This window comes from Cavia porcellus, unplaced genomic scaffold (assembly GCF_034190915.1).
Source record: "Cavia porcellus strain 051 isolate PalLab524CR breed Dunkin Hartley unplaced genomic scaffold, mCavPor4.1 scaffold_18, whole genome shotgun sequence".
Taxonomy (NCBI): domain Eukaryota; kingdom Metazoa; phylum Chordata; class Mammalia; order Rodentia; family Caviidae; genus Cavia; species Cavia porcellus.
This window is the reverse complement of record NW_026947501.1, coordinates 61290222-61306554: the sequence shown is the minus strand read 5'-3', so window position 1 is coordinate 61306554 and position 16333 is coordinate 61290222.

Here is a 16333-nt window from a genome sequence, read left to right as displayed (position 1 = left end):
CAGGGATCATAATTCAGAAAAGCCAAAGTGTTATGAAGTCTCTGTGTTGCCTATTCTGTTTCCACACTGCCACAAATCCCCCCAAGGGAAAGCCTGCAGCCAGCTTAAGCAGGAAAGGAGACAGGCAGGGAAGGGCCAGGCAGTTGTATCTCCAGAGCTCAGAACCAGCCGGGTAGGTATGAGCTGAAGTTAAAAGGTGCATAAACACAGCAATTCCGTTTCTGAACCCATGAATCCATGCCTAGAAATCTCCAGTCCTTGTCCTGAATTTGAAGTCACCTCAGATTCAAGACAATCTCATAGATCCCCTGGGATGAGGTCATCCCCCCATGAAGGGTACCAAGGCTGCCCTCTAAGCAAAAGCATCATCTTGTTATGGGGAAAAAATTACTCCTTCCAGCAATGATGGCTCTCCTAGAACCTGGAACTTGGAACTCACAGAAGCAGTCCTGAGATGAAGATCACTCACACCAAGACTTGACCAGGGTCACATAGACTGCCAGCTATGCAAACTACCTGACCAGGCAAACCTCTGACCTGTGCCTTTGTTCCCTTTTTCTATAGAACCCGGAGCTCTGTCAGCCCCTTTAAGATTGTTCTGGACACTCTGTATCTGCATTTCCCAGCACAGCCCTGCTGAAAGCTCCTCTCTTGTCCTTCACCACTGGCAGTGTCCTTGATTAAGGGACAGGTAGCTGAGACTGGCCTGACAGAGCTGGGGATTTTGCCCTAGAACTCTAATAACATGACATTGTCTTCAGCTAATAAATCTTCAAGGTTTATACAGACAACCCAATTTCTTCTCACTGATGACTGACATTGTCCATTCTGGCAATGAGGTGTCTGAAAACCCTAAAAGTTACTTTAGTTATTCTCTCTGATGTCCTCAATATAGGGGAATGAAACACCCAACCTACTAGGTCCACAAGTTTGTGTTCTCTAAGATCGAAGAATGAATTTCAGGAATAACGGAGGTGAAGAGTAGAACATATTTATTGAGAGAAAGAAAGCTTCTGTCTGAAAAGAGACAGAAGGGGGTCCCGAGCGGGTTGCCCAAGACACTATAGTTAGCCAATAAGATTAATAGTTTGGGTAAAATTGATTACACTGGAGACAAATGAGAAAGCAAGTCACGTAGAAAGTGGGCATTCTTGGAGCTATGACCTTTCTCCTCACTGCTTCTGATATTTCTGACTAACTCAGCTGCCTGCAACAATCCTCACTCTGAGACAGATGACATCTACAGGGTAAATTTAGGGCTGATCATACTCCTGAAGTGATTAACATTTGTGATCACAGAGCTGAGCAGGGATCTGGCTCAAGTTTTAAGGGAATAAAGGAAACACAAAATGAAAGCAAACACACTAAGCTTTATTCTATTTTTTTTTTTTTTTTTTTTACCAATTGCACATCTGCAGACCCAGCCTGTATATCCCTGTTATAGTTGTGCAGGCTCCTGGTCTTGAGCAACTGGATCTTTCTGAGCTACATGGTTGAACTTGCTGGGGGAGTGCGCCCCTAACACCGAACAGGGGTCACACTTCCTTTAACAGACTATTCCAACAGTCACGCTTCTCACAATCTACCCAGGTCCAGGTGCTCGGGGGTCCTGAGGTTCACACATGCACAGGTCTTTCTGGTCTGGGGGCCAGAACTGTGATTACCTAGAGGGGCCACAAAGGATTCCCATTATTATCAGCTTTAAAGAATGAGGACAAGATAAGTGGGTCTGAAGAGAGGACTGAGGTGAAGGTGGAAACATAAGCCAGGCCCTGGAAGCAGAAAGCAGTGTGAGAAGGTTCCCAAAGCAGTTTAGCACCAACAGGGGCAAGTGCAAGACAAGCAGACAAGGGAAACGAGCAGGTGAGAAGGGAGGGCCAGCCCAGTGCTTGCTGGTCCTGAAAAGGAAGCTGGGCTTCACCAGGAGGTAAGAAGGCTGGGAACTCCCTTCATCAGAAAGCTCCAAACTCCCTCCACAGCTCTGCAGCCAGGAGTTGAAGGAGAAGCCTGAGATGAGAAGACATTGCTGGGGGAAGGGCTGGCCCTCAGCCAGTTCAGAAATGCGACAGGGCTGCTGTGGGCCACCTTGTGCCCTACACACAGTGCTCCCCATTCTTATATGGAAGTTCAGACCCTCAGAACCTTCCAAGGTGACATTTTTGGAGACAGGACCTTTAGAGAGGTATATAAGATAAGATGAAGTCACTAGAACGGGCCTTAATCCAACATGGCTGGAGGAAGAAGCATCTTTACAGAGAGGAAATTCAGACAAAGACAGGCACAGTGGGAAGATGATTTGAGGACACAGGGAGAAGGTGACCATCCACCGGACAAGAAAAAGGGCCTCAGGAGCAACCAGTGCTGCCCACATCTTGATCTCAGACTTCCAGTCTTAAGAATGGGGAAAATGCATTCCTGTTGTTGAAACCGCCCAATCTGTGGTCTTTTGCTCTGGAAGGGCCATGAAATGGACAGAAGGTGATAACAGGGTTGCAGGAGTCACGAAAGCCAGCGGGACTCACCAACTGGCAAGCGGGGCTGGGGAAGAAGCATTCCAGAGAACTCCAGGGCTTCTTGTTCAACAACCAGGCGAACAGCATTGTCACAAGCTGCAAAAGGGAACTCCGAGAGGTGCTGGTGTTATAGGTAGTTAGAAATAATATAGGCAGTGAGACAGGGCTAGGTCCTCCAAGGAGCCAGTGCAGAAGCCCAGGTACCTTGGGAACTATGGGGCAGACAGACACCTCCTGCTGTGGGCCAGGCCTCAAGACAAAAGTTCAAACAAATGCATCCACATCCTAAGGGCTGATGTTCTAAACAGTTTCCCATCCACTGAGGAAGTCAGAATTCTCTAGGGAAGAGTCACTGCTCTCTAAGAATGCCCACTTTCTACAACTTGCTTCCCCATTTGTCCCCAATTTAATCAATCTTTCCTGAACTATTAATCTTATTGGCTAACCATAGTTCTGTACCAAGTTGTACCCATCTGCCTTGTGAGTTCCTGTTTTTCCCCACCATGAACCTTCCTCACCCCAACATTTTACTCTATAACAGTCCCTAGAAAAGACAGAGTCCCTGCCCACCGGCTCAGGAACCCTTCTGCCTCTGTCTCAGACAGCATCTTTCTTTCTCTCAGTAAATATGTTGTGTTCTAACCTCTATGTTCCTAAAATTCATTCTTCAATTTTAGAGAACATGAACTCATACTGGACATAGTAGGTTGGGAGTTCATGCCCTTGTATCACTAGGGCTAAGTGTCTGTGGGTGTGAGATTCAAGTAAGACACAAAACCAAACAGAGGATGGAAGAATTCAAAGCATTTCATGAAAGGCGAAACCACTGTGATTCTCATTCCATTTTGGAGACTGTTTTAGGGTGTGTTCTTCCTGAACCACTATTCTGTGGACCCTAAAAAACAATATGATAAGAACGCTTTCCCTATGTATCTAGCAGAGCTGTTGCAAGATCACATAAAAGTGATATGGATATGGAAAGTAATAAGCATTGAAAACTGGACAAAAGCAGCATTTTAAAGAGAAAGATTTATGAATGAGTTTCAGGATACCAAAGAATGATTTTAAAATTTCAGTGAGCTCAAGTGAGGATCTTAAGGACAATTTATCTCAGAATGACAAACTTTCTAGGCATAATTTATTTGTGGGGGCTCTGATCTGGTAGTAAAAATGCATGAAATCCTTTTTGTTTTGCTCTGTCAACTAAGGCTGTAAGCACTTAGCAATTTACGGTATCCGGAAAGATAATCATACTGCCTTGAAATGCTATCTAGTGCTAAAAGGACTGATTTATGACTAACACAATTATATGCATTTCTTTACAACTTCTTAACAGCAGAAATATTGTAAACCACAGAGAAATTGTTTCATTTCAAACGATGAGTCTGAAAGAAATCAGAGAAACAATCAACTTTGAATGCTGTAGATATTGTTGTTTTGATTCTTAAAATCATTAGCCAATAGTTTTAGCATTGTACTGTTATATTATCACAAACATATGTTGTGACTATCAAAGTTAAAGCAATCCATTGGGCGAACTAATTTATAAAGTGTAATTCAGAGGTTCTGAAAACTGAAGAAATATGATGACCACCTCTCACCACTAGGGGGAAGCAGTGCATCGGCAATAATCTTAACTCTGTCCTGGGGTTATCACAGCTGGTTAGCCTGGGACCCGCAACTATTTTTATGACTCAGAGTCACTCTGTAATTCTAAAATGCTAGATTCTAGTTTCAAGTTCCCATCAATATGGAAGATCTTTTTATATTGACTATAATATCGCTAACTCTAACGGGGTCATTTCTCAGGAGGATCTATCAGGGTCTTTAGGAACACAAACTGTTAAACCTTTAGAGGTCTCTCAGCTCACTACTAAACAAGCAATACATGTGCTCCCTTCTGATCCTGCGTCACAACAACAGAGAAAAATGAAAACAGCCAGCTAGTTGATACCTCAACAAGTATAAAATTATTCATAGGCCCAACACCTCTGACAAACATGACTTAACTTTTACCTACAAAAGATCACTTTAAAAATAAGTAAATAAAACTCAGACCACTTCTGATGTTCAGCCAGCAAAGGTCCTGTAGGATCTCAGAGCAATTTACTGAGGCTCTGAATATTTATAAATTGTGTCTAGTCATGTTTTCCCAAATCTAAATATTACCTAGAATAGAACAGTGCTCAAAAATGCACTCCCCCCACCAGTCTCCACGGTTACCTAAGCCCAGCTGTGGCTTTGTTCCTTAGGGTTTGAGGTGATGTAAGCCACCAAAGAAGGGACAGGAACTTTTACTTCCCAGACATGAAAAGTTTTGCCTTTTAGAAAAGTTATTATTCTTATAAAGATATATGTCTAAAGATATATGTTGGGGCTGGGGATTTAGCTCAGCAGCATAAGCGCCTGCCTTGCAAGCAGGCAGTCGTGAGTTCGATCCCTGGTACCGATAAAAAGGAAAAAGACCAAAAAAAAAAAAAAAGATATATGTCCAGAAAACCTGGAAAATATAAAAACTCTGAGGCAGATAGTAAAGATTTAAACACTACTGGTATTTGTATTTCTTTTCCTAAATGGATGATTTCCTAAATTACTATAATTAAAGCTTGTAAGTACCTCAAAGCTTGTTTGAAATAAGGAAATCAGGGTAGGGACACACATGAGGAATTATTTCGGTAGGTTCCAAACCTGCCTGTTATTGTTTGGGTCTAGATGTCCCCATAAAGCCTGGTGCAGTCATAGGGGTTTTTCAGAGGTGGCTGAATCTACAGCGTGTGCAATGCTGGGTCAAGGGCGCTGGGCCTGAGGCTGGTAGATTGCTGGAGTAGCCCACTGATTGGATCAGCAGCATCCTGATCCTGGAGACTGGGTACAATACAAAGGACAGAGAGAGATTCCTCTTTCCCACTTGTTGCTTTGCAGCCTTGTGGATGCCATGAGCAGTCAGTTCTCTGCGAAGCCACCCTGTTTTAGAGCCAGCCAACTATGGACTGAAATCTCTACAAACTATGAGCTAAATAAACCTCTCCTCTTTAACTTTGGGAGTCAGGTATTTTGTCTCACCAATCAGAAAAATAACTAGGACAATTATTGTAAAGATTTTTAGTATTTGTAACTTTGAGATAAAATATCATAATCAAAATTTACCATTTTCATCATTTCAAATGTGTAATTCAGTGGAATTAAGTACATTTACATCATTGTGTAATCATTGCCACCATCAACCAAACCTTTATCATAACAAACTAATACTCAGAGCTGAGGATGTAGCTCGGTGGCTAAGTGCTTGCCTAGTTTGCACAAGGCCTGGGGTTCAATCTCCAATACTACACACACATACACATAATCAAATTAAAAATCTAGACTGATTAAAAAGTTATTTACCATTCTTTTTTTTCTGACTTGCTGACAGCCACCATTCTGTTCCCTGCTGCTGTGAATCATATATTTTTCTCTTGTGTCTGGTGTGTATTACTTAACATAGTGTTGGTTTTTTTAGGTTCCTGCACTCTGCAGCATGTGTGAGAATTTTATTCCTTTTTAAAAGGTTGAACAGTATCCTATTGTGTACCACATTGTATATGCTTGGGTTGCGGTTCCTTTTTCTTATTGTCTGTCATGCTACTGTGAGCTGGTATTTGAATATCTGGTCCCTATGTGCAATTCTTTGGGAGATAACATAAAAATAGAAGTGGAATTGCTAGATCATGTGGTAATTTCATTTTTAATACATTGAATAATTGCCATACTGTTTTCATTGCTGGATGCACCATTTTAAATTTCTACCAGAAATGTTAAAGTGTTCCAATTTATCCACACGTTATTGATATTGGTTATAGCTGTTCAAATTAGTAGAAATAGTATGGTATCTCAGTTTTGTTCTTCTTTCCATTTCCCTAAATAATTAGTGACATTGCGCATGGTTGCATTGCTTTTTAGTCATGTATAGATCTTCAGAAAAATGTTTCTCAAGTTCTTTGAGCATTTTTAATTGAAATTTAATTGAAATTCTTTTTATATTTTGATATCATTGTCAGGTTTGTGATTTGCAAATATTTTATCCCATTCTAGAGCGCCCATGTATTCCTCTAATAGTGTCCTTGATGCACAAAAGTTTCACATATGAATGAAGCCCAGTTTAACTATTTTTATTTTTGTTGTCTATACTCTTGGTGTCACTGAAGAATTCACTGCCAAATTTAATATCATGAGCTCTCACCTTACGTTTTCTTCAGAGAGTTTTGTAATTTGAGCACTTACTTTTACATCTTCCATCCATTTTATGTTAATTTTTGTGAATAGTGTATGTTATTTTAAACCTTTATTTTATTTTTCATTTTTTGGAAGGAAGGAGGGTTTATTTAGCTCACACTCTGTAGAGGTTTCAGCTCACAGGCGGCTGGCTCTGAGGAAGGGTGGCACAGGAGAGGGCATCGCAGAGGAGAAACAGCCCAGGCAGGCAGAACACAACAAACAAGGAAGCGATCCCCAGCTACTGGTAACCCGATTATAGTAAACTCTTCATAGTTTTAAAAGATGAGCTGAAGTTTTTTCTAAGTTGCTTTATTTTGGGGCTTTCAAGACACTTCTTTTTGTTGTTAATTTTTATTACAAAGGACCATCAATCCTTCCTGGAGTTTTGATGTTTTCTGACACCTAAACCACTGGTGGACAATGTGGCTCTCCTAAGTAAATCAGAAGAAGCAGAAACCAAGAAGATCTGACAATGGTTGTGGGTTGGATGCACATTTCTAACTCTTTTTTAACATCAGTTACTAAGAAGCAGGTCCCCTCCTGTTCCCTGGCTTCCTCCTTTAGGTGCTGCTGTCCTGATTTATGGTGGTCTGTGGAAATGTAGTGATTGTTACTTTCTAAAAATGTGTGTCCATCCTGCAGGTCACTGGTGCTGGATGGTGCCAGTGGTTTCATTACAGCCCAGAGAACCCAGATCACTCAGTGGTAGCAACTCCTTGAGTAGAGCAAGGAAGTGACTCTTCCCGGTGATGTTTCCCAGTCAGAGTGCACAGGGAAGCCCAATTACAACTGCTTGGCATTTCGTGATTAATTCCAACATGAAGACAATTGTTCAAGGCAGATTTTCTTTAAAAAAGGACACTAGTAGAGAAATTCATGGACTATGCACTACTGCACTATTAGGATGAGAGATAGGGAATTCTTTTTACTCAAGTGAAATCGATCATATGATCAAACCCCAATAGATAAATAACAATTTGCAAATCCATATATTTAAACTTTTCTCCTGTTCTATCTACTCCACCATTGTCACACTAAGACCCAGAGAAAGAAACCGGTGAGTCCAGGTCAGCCAGCTTGTGACTGGTGGGGATGGAGCCAGAACTCCTATTTCTGGATTTTTAGGTAAAAGATCCTTAAACAGGCAAGACACTGTATGCCCTTCTGGAATGTTCGATTACTCCAGAGCCCAGAAGAGAAGGAAAGGAAGAAGAAGGAAAAGAAGAAAATGACGATGAGGGGGAGGACAGAAGAAGATGCACATACACCTTGAGGACCTCCTTCCCACGGAGCAGCGGCTGTGGCTTCACTCAGGGCCACTCAGTAAACCCTGGGCGGTGTCATAAGGACACTGTGTTGGTTTGGGGCTGCTTTAAAGATGTCTTCAGGGGTCAAATTAGGGTGCTGCAAGAACCGAGCATAAGAAATACCAGCAGGACAGGGAAAACTTGTTGGAACTAGAGATGTGTGCAAGCAGATGTAGCCCTTTGGTCACCAGGAAGTTCCTCCCGAATTTCCCTTGCAAAAAAGAAAGGGCTGTGCAAGCTCTCCTCCGTGGGAAGTGAGAATGAGCCAGGTGGTACCAAGTCACTGGTTCTCCTGGCTGGAGAAAGGCCTCTCTAGCCCAAGTGCTTGCTGGGAGGCTGGCCAGGAGGACGGGAGAGGACAGAGCAGCAGCGAGATGAGAGATGCAAGGGGTTAAGGTTCCTGAGCCTCTCCCTGTGGGGCTCAGGGAATGAAGACTGGGGAGCACAGGGCAAAGGAGAAAAGCCCCAGGCGCAAAGTAAGAGCAGTTTGGGAGTCAGAGCCGGAGAGGGAAGGTTTTAGAAGTCCTGTCAGAGAACTTCTTTGGAGTTTGCCAATGGATGAGGGAGAAGTGGCATAGGAAGACAGAATGAAAAAGGAATCCTTCCACACAGCTGGCGGGAATGTAAATTCTTACAGCCAAGATGCAAAATATGGAGATTGCTCAAAACTCTAGACAGAACGACCATTCCATCCAGCTAACACGGCTGCTGTACTCAAAGGCATTAAAGTCCACATTCCACAGGGACACCCGCAGATCCACGTTCACTGGAGCAAAATACACAACAAGCCACACAGCTAATACAGATGCCCATCAACAGACTGATACAGAAAATGTGTCCTATATACACAATGTAAAGAAGAATAAAATCAGGTCATTGAAGGCGTAAGTGCAGGATTACCTGAATCTACAGGTTGATCATAATACCTCTGGAGATCTCTATTTTTAAGTACCCAGATCTTAAAAAGAGTCCTTTTTTAAAAAGTTGGGGTGAGTCTCCCTCACTGGCAGAGTAACTCACTTGGGAGTAACTCACTTCTCAATGGCAAAGCCAAATACCTGCTTTGCTCTCAAACAGTGGTGCCAGCACCCCACTGAGCATCACCCGCATGCCAGGCTCTCTTCCCTCATCCCACACAACCCGCTTCCTGGCACTAAATCTATGCCCGCTTCCTCTGGCCTCTGCCATCAAATGTGAGCTACCTGAATTATTGGACACTGGTTTTTCTAACTAGGGATCGATTCTAAAAGATTCACGAACATGGGTTTCTATAACTAACAAGATTTAGGATCACCTAGAAGCACGTTTAAAATGCAAACTTTACAGCTCACAGCTCCAGAGTTTACAGCTCCAGAGGTTCTGCTTCAGAGAGTCCAGGACGAAGCCTAGAAATGAGAGGTTTAACAATCACACAGTCACTGAGGTGAACCTTGGGGCCACGCTTCAGGAAACGTGGTGCCTGTCATTAATGATTACTCCTCCTACGCTCAGAGGGCCTCCCAAGGAGTAGACATAGACTAATGAACAGCCCACAGGCCTGTGGGCTTTTGTAATATTGGTGCTGGCACAAGCAATGCAGTGAAACCAGCCGAGCAGGGTGAAGACGGCTTACTGAACTGCCCCCTTGGAAGAGCTCCCCTTGCTGGCAAATGGAGCTTAACTCTGCCAGCCACAGTCTCATGAGACCACCCATGCTGAATGGATAGAGGCAAGGAAAGCGTTTTCCTGAGATAGCAAAACACCTATATTCAATCCAAATCCATAACAAAGTAAAGTTAACCCCCAAAGTCAGTGAATTTTGCACTCTCCAGCAGTTCTGTAGACACCTGTAAGCAAATTGTCCAGCTATGATACTGGTAGCATAATGATGCATTTGATGTTCCGTGTATATTGGGAGTATTGTGAAGGTGTCAGAGTTACTGAGTGGAGCATAAGACAGTCAAGATCACTGGAAATATGTGAAGCTTAGGCAGAAGTGCCTCTCAGTTACTTTGGAATGGGGAGAGTCACAGTAAATGGTGTTACTAACACCTACAATTGGAAGTGTAGTGGCACTGTGTGTCTAGCACACCAACAAATTCACTCGGATAGTGATAGGACAACCTACCAAATGGGGAAAAACTATTCCCCCAACAGAGGACTAATATATCTCAAACAGAGGACGAATATCTAGAATATATAAAGAAGTCCAACTAGACCATTCCAAATGAAAGACCCATCAAAAATGGGCAAGTGGCATGAACAGACATGTCACAGAGGCAAATGACCAATAACTACATGAAGAAAAATGTTCAGGGAAAGACATCCCTTGCTCATGGATAGGAAGAACAAACATTGTGAAAATGGCCATTGCCCCAAAACTGTTATACAGATTCAATGCAATCCCAATAAAAATACTATCAACATACCATATAAAGCTAGAGAAATCACTCCTAAAATTCATCTGGAACCAGAAGAGACCTAGAATAGCAAAGGCAATTCTAAGCAGCAAAGGCAAGGCAGGAGGCATCACAATCCCTGACTTGAAGTTATACTACAAAGCAACAGTAGTAAAATCAACATGGTACTGGAATCAAAACAGAGACAAAGATCAATGGAATAGATTAGAAGATACAACCACAACTAAAAACACACTCAACCACCTTATCTTTGATAAAGGAGCCAAGCAGGTTCACTGGAAGAACAACAGTCTCTTTAATAAATGGTACTGGAAAAACTGGCTCTCCATTTGCCGAAAACTAAAGCAAGACCCATGCGTATCACCATGTACTAAATTAAAATCTAAATGGGTCAAAGATCTGAATATTAAAACAGAAACAATAAATCTATTGGAAGACAAATTGGGTAGAAACCTTGAAGACATAGGGGTAGGTAGAGAATTCATGAACAGGACTCAAACCGCACGGGAAATACTTCCCAGAATCAATAACTGGGACCACTTCTTATTAAAAAGTTTCTGCATGTCAAAAGAAATCTCCAGCACAGTGAAAAGAAAACCCACAAACTGGGAAAAGATTTTAGTGAACTCTCTCTCAGACATGGACTCTTGTCTAAAACATATAAAGAATTTAAAAAAACTCAGACCCCCAAAATTCAAAGATCCAATCCAAAAATGGGCATCTGAGATGAATTCGCACTTCTCAGATGAAGAAATACAAATGGCAAATAAATACATGAAAAAATGTTCATCATCACTGGTCATTAGAGAAATGCAAATTAAAACCACACTGAGATTCCATCTCACTCCTGAAAGAATGGCCAGGATCAAGAAAACCAACAACAACAAATGCTGGAGAGGCTGTGGGGAAAAAGGAACTCTCCTACACTGTTGGTGGGAGTGTAGACTGGTACAACCTTTGTGGAGGTCAGTCTGGAGATTTCTCAAAAAGCTGTGATTGGAAGTCCCATTTATTCCAGTTATGCCACTTCTAGGCATATTCCCAGAAGAACTGAAAGCATTATACCACAGTGATACATGTGCACCTATGTTAATAGCAGCACAATTTGTAATCGCCAGATCTTGGAAACAACCCAAGTGTCCATCAACTGAGGAATGGATAAAAAAGTTGTTCTATTTCTATACAATGGAGTATTATTCAGCTATAAAGAAGGATCACATTGAGATATTTATCAATAAATGGGCGCAGCTTGAGACCATACTCATAAGTGAAATAAATCAATCTCGCATGTGTGAATACCGAATAGTTTCCCTAATGTAAGTAATGATTCAAATATATAAAAGTATGTGGTAATCATGATTCCCCATTATGTGGCCTTGAAGCCTTATAAAGTTTTCACTTATTAATTGGAAAGGCTTTATTCTGGGCTTCTTCATATGGAAATATTTGAAGCAATAGTATATGAAATTATATTCAAATATTTCAAGGAAAAAGATAGACACTATGGTAACTACTATAAAGTCAGGTTATTTGGTGGTGAAGCACTAGGTTGCTGAAACAGTCATGCTTTGACCTGTATTGTTATGTTGTTATGTCCTCTTTTATCTCACTCTCCCTTATTCATTAAAAAAATTATTTAGTTATTTTTTATGTTTTTTTTAATTAAGGGGAAAAATTTTTTTTAAATTAGCAGGCTATATTATAGTAACTTTTTTTGATTTCCTATTAACTTGTTTTGAAGTCCTGTAATACTCCCACTATCTTTTTTTGACTGATTAGACTCTGTTCCATTCTGTATGATAGTATCAAGTTTGAGGGTATAGGCAACTACTTTGAAGGCAATAAGATTCACTAATATGCCCATTCTGGTTTGACTACTATCTCTTTTGGAAGTCCTGTAATGTTTACATTGTTTAAGTTTTATTGGTCTTGTTCTCTACTGTTTTGTTCAACTTTATAATACCTGATGAGATAGACAATTCTTTTTCAGGAAGCAAGAGGCATTATGGTAACCATTGTTGATAACTTTGTACTCTGTTTTTACATCATGTGCTATGTCTATCCTTGGTTTTGACTGACAGCTTTGTCTTGCCATATTTGACTTTATTCTCTTCCCAAAAAAAGTAATAAGAACTAAGGATTAATAAAACCCAAAATGTGTAAATTTTGTGGTAAAAAAGAGAGGAAAAAAAGTGCTCTAAAGGATACAACTGCAAGTGTGTTTAGAGGTGTTACATAGCTGACCATATTAATGTTTTTGGTTGGATCATTGAACACAACTGTGTGCAGTCTCACTGTTTGAATGTCCACTTTGTATGCTTTGATACTGTGACTTGAGCAACTATCTCTAAGATGATAATGTGTAATCTATTAGCTGGTGATTTCTTTTTTTTTTCTTTTTTTTTTTTTTTTTTGTAGTTCTGTATTACTTGTACCCTTAGACCGCTTTGTTTTGTTTTGTTTTTTCTCTTTTTCCTTTTGAATAAAAATTTTTTAAAAGCAAAAAAAAAAGAAAAGAAAAATGTTCAGGATGACTGGAGATTAGAGAAATGCAAATTAAAACAACAGATTCCATCTTATCCCAGAAAGAATGATCATCATCAAGAAGTCAAATACTAACAAACGCCGTTGAGGCTGTGGGGAAAGGGAAACTTATACATTGTTGACGGGAATGCAACCACTGTGGAAATCAGCATGGAGGCCCCCCAAACATGAAAGTGCAATTCCATTTATCTCAGCTATTCCCTTCTAGAGATCTTCCCAAGAGAGTTAAAGGCTTCATAATATAGTCATACATGCCTACCAATGATTATAACAGCACAGTCAGTAATAGCTAACTCTTGGGAACACAGCACATGCCCATCAACCAATGAATGATAAAGAAAATATGGTATTCACAAACAATGGAGAACTACTCTCCCATAAAGAAAAACTTGAATCATTTGTAGGAAAATGGATGCATCTTGAAACTTCAATGCTATGTGAAATAAATCAGCCACATTGTTTAAATATCACATTGTTTCTCTTATAATTATAAATGAAGAATGAAATAAAAGAAAATAAGGAGAGAGATATTTCTCAAATAGGAAGAGGATCTAGAGATGGAGGGAGAAGGGAGAGATGGCAGGGAAATGGGATGGAAATAGGAATTAAAATGTGCTATATACTGGTACCAGCTCCACACAACAAATGTACATATTATGTACTCCAAACATGCACTTTTAAAAAAATTACAGTGATGCCCATTTACACTAAGTGTTGATTTATATAAATAATGCTGAAAATTAAAAGCTTTACCACTTTTCAAAAAATTCACTTAGTGCAAGAAACACTAAATTTCCTGCACTAAGTTTTCCCCTTTTCTCAGAGACTAGAAGGACAAGTAACAATTACAAATTTGATTTGGGCGCTTTTACAGTGCAAATCTGTATCCAAAGTACTGTATCTGCACTGATTCATTCTCACAACCATATATATATATATATACTCCTCTTGCATTTGATGGGAAGAAATTGGAGGTGGAGAAGGATTCAGTGATGTTCCTAAAGTTACACCATGAGACATCTACAGGCAGTCTAGCGCCAAAGGCCAGTTTTCTTTATTATATTGTTTATACCTGATTTGGAGCAATTCTTTATTTACTCTGGACACAGGTTCACTGCTGATTTCATGGACTGCAAATTTTCCCACACTGTGGTCTGCATTTTCACTCTTTTAGTGTCTTTTGCAGAAAAGAAGTCCTTAAATATAATGTAATTGAATGTATTAATATTTTCATTTATTGTTAGTGTTTTTGTACACTATTCAAGAAATCTTTGCCCAGGTTAATCTGAAATGACTACAAGTTCATCAAAATGCTCTACTATATTATTTTTACAAATTTTGTTGCTAACCTTTTACATTAATTTGGAAATGATTCCTGTGTTTGATGTGAGATAAGAATCAAGACTCCCTTTTTTTCCCACATGGGTCTCTGAGTCACCCAGCTCCACTGATTTCAAAACACTATCCTTCAGTGCCTTCCAGTGCCACTTCTCTAATAACCCAACTGTTTGTACAAGAGTGTGGGTTTGACTGGGCATGGTGGCACATGTCTGTGATCTCAGCTGCTCAGGAGGCTAAGGCTGGAGAATTGAAAGTGTGTGGACAGCCCAGGCCTCTTGGCATCATGCCAGCCTTGAACTCACTGTGTAGCCTTGAGCTCACAGTCCCGCTCCAGCCTCCCGGAGTATGAGTACGGGGCCACAGACATGCACCATCACAAAGATTTTCACAGTTAAGGATGGGGTAGACCTTTGAAGTTGTTCTTGCCAAGGTAACTATAACTTCCAACTGTGCCACCTGTTAGCATTTTCCCAGTTGTTACTCTTGCTGATTGGCCTCTTAGCAGCTTTTAGCCTGTTGATCATCCGTGGTCTCTAAGCAGCATCTTTATCCCATTTCTGTTTATCCCCCCTTTACCCCTGCCACTTCCTCTCTGCCTTTTTCCCCTACCTGTTCCCCATGTGCTGGACTTTCTCAAGTTAGATAGTCAGGGTTCCTGTCTTCTAAACTCAAGAGCTCTCTCTGACACTCTTACTCTCTCCCCTGGTTTCATGCCAACAATGTGCTAATGCTTGTAAAATTGGCCTCACAGCCAGGTGTTTACCTGAGCTCCAGATCACACACTCAGCTGCCTGTTGCCTGCTTCCCTCGCTCCTTAATCTCCACTTGTGTAATATGAAGCTGTCTTTCCTGTTTCCTCTTCCCTAACCTCTACGTGGATCATTTCTCCACCTGGAGCCTCATCTTGGCTAAAAGCAGGACATTCACCTTGTTACTTAAGCTTGAGTCTACCTTACAACTAGCGTGGCAGCTTTCCATGTCTCTTCTTAGGTAGTCACCACATATGGGATATGAACAAAAACTGTGATGACTCTTCTTAAAATGTATTACGTAAAAGACACATTGCCATCAGTCCCCATCAGAATATTCCCTCCTTACTCCAAAATATTATCCCATTTCTCCTTGCCACTTTCTGAAACAGTTCTAGAAAGTTCTCTTTTCTAAGTGTCTTTAGTTGTCCTCTGTGGATGCCTCTGAAAGGGTTTTGACCTAGATACGATATTACAGCAGTGGGAGGTGGGACCAAGGGATGTTTACCTTGAGGTCACTTCCCCCTTCTCCTATGACAACTTACCAGTGGTGCAAAAAAAGTCGCAATCAGCTGCTCACACATCAGCAATGCCGCCCTAAGCACCACCCGAATCAGAAACTGTATGTATGTCTCATACCCCACATTTCCAGTAGAGAAAGCCAAGCCTGGTTGTCATGGAGTTCTCCACGTTCTTAGAATAAAGGCAGTTTTTTACTTTGTAGTCTTCCTTTATCATGTCGAAAACACTATCAGCCTCCATGTCCTAAACTGATTTAAAACATTTACTTTCCATAGTCATTTGAACTTTGAGAAGAACCAGAAGTTAGACAATGCCAGAGCCTGCACGAAAATGAGGACACGTGATTGTGGGAGACAACTCCAGTGATTCCCTTTGAAGCCAAAACAATTACTGTGACTTTGATTACTTGGAGACTCATTTTCTTATACTGATATGTAAAAATCTGGCTAAGGTATTTCCTTCTCTTTTCAATTGGTTCTGAGCATTGAAAATAAGGCTAGCCAAGTGCTAAATGCAAAGTCTATAGCCATTAGACAGTCCTGTTTCCTCAAATAGTGTTCTCCGTGTACAGGAATGAGCACATGAGATGTTAGAGCAAATAGCTCTGGGAATGTCAACTGGGTAGAGCCTCAAGATAGGAGGCTATGACTCCCCAGGGCACAAGAGTTTGCATATCAGAAACTTAAGCAATAGCCCCCCAAAAC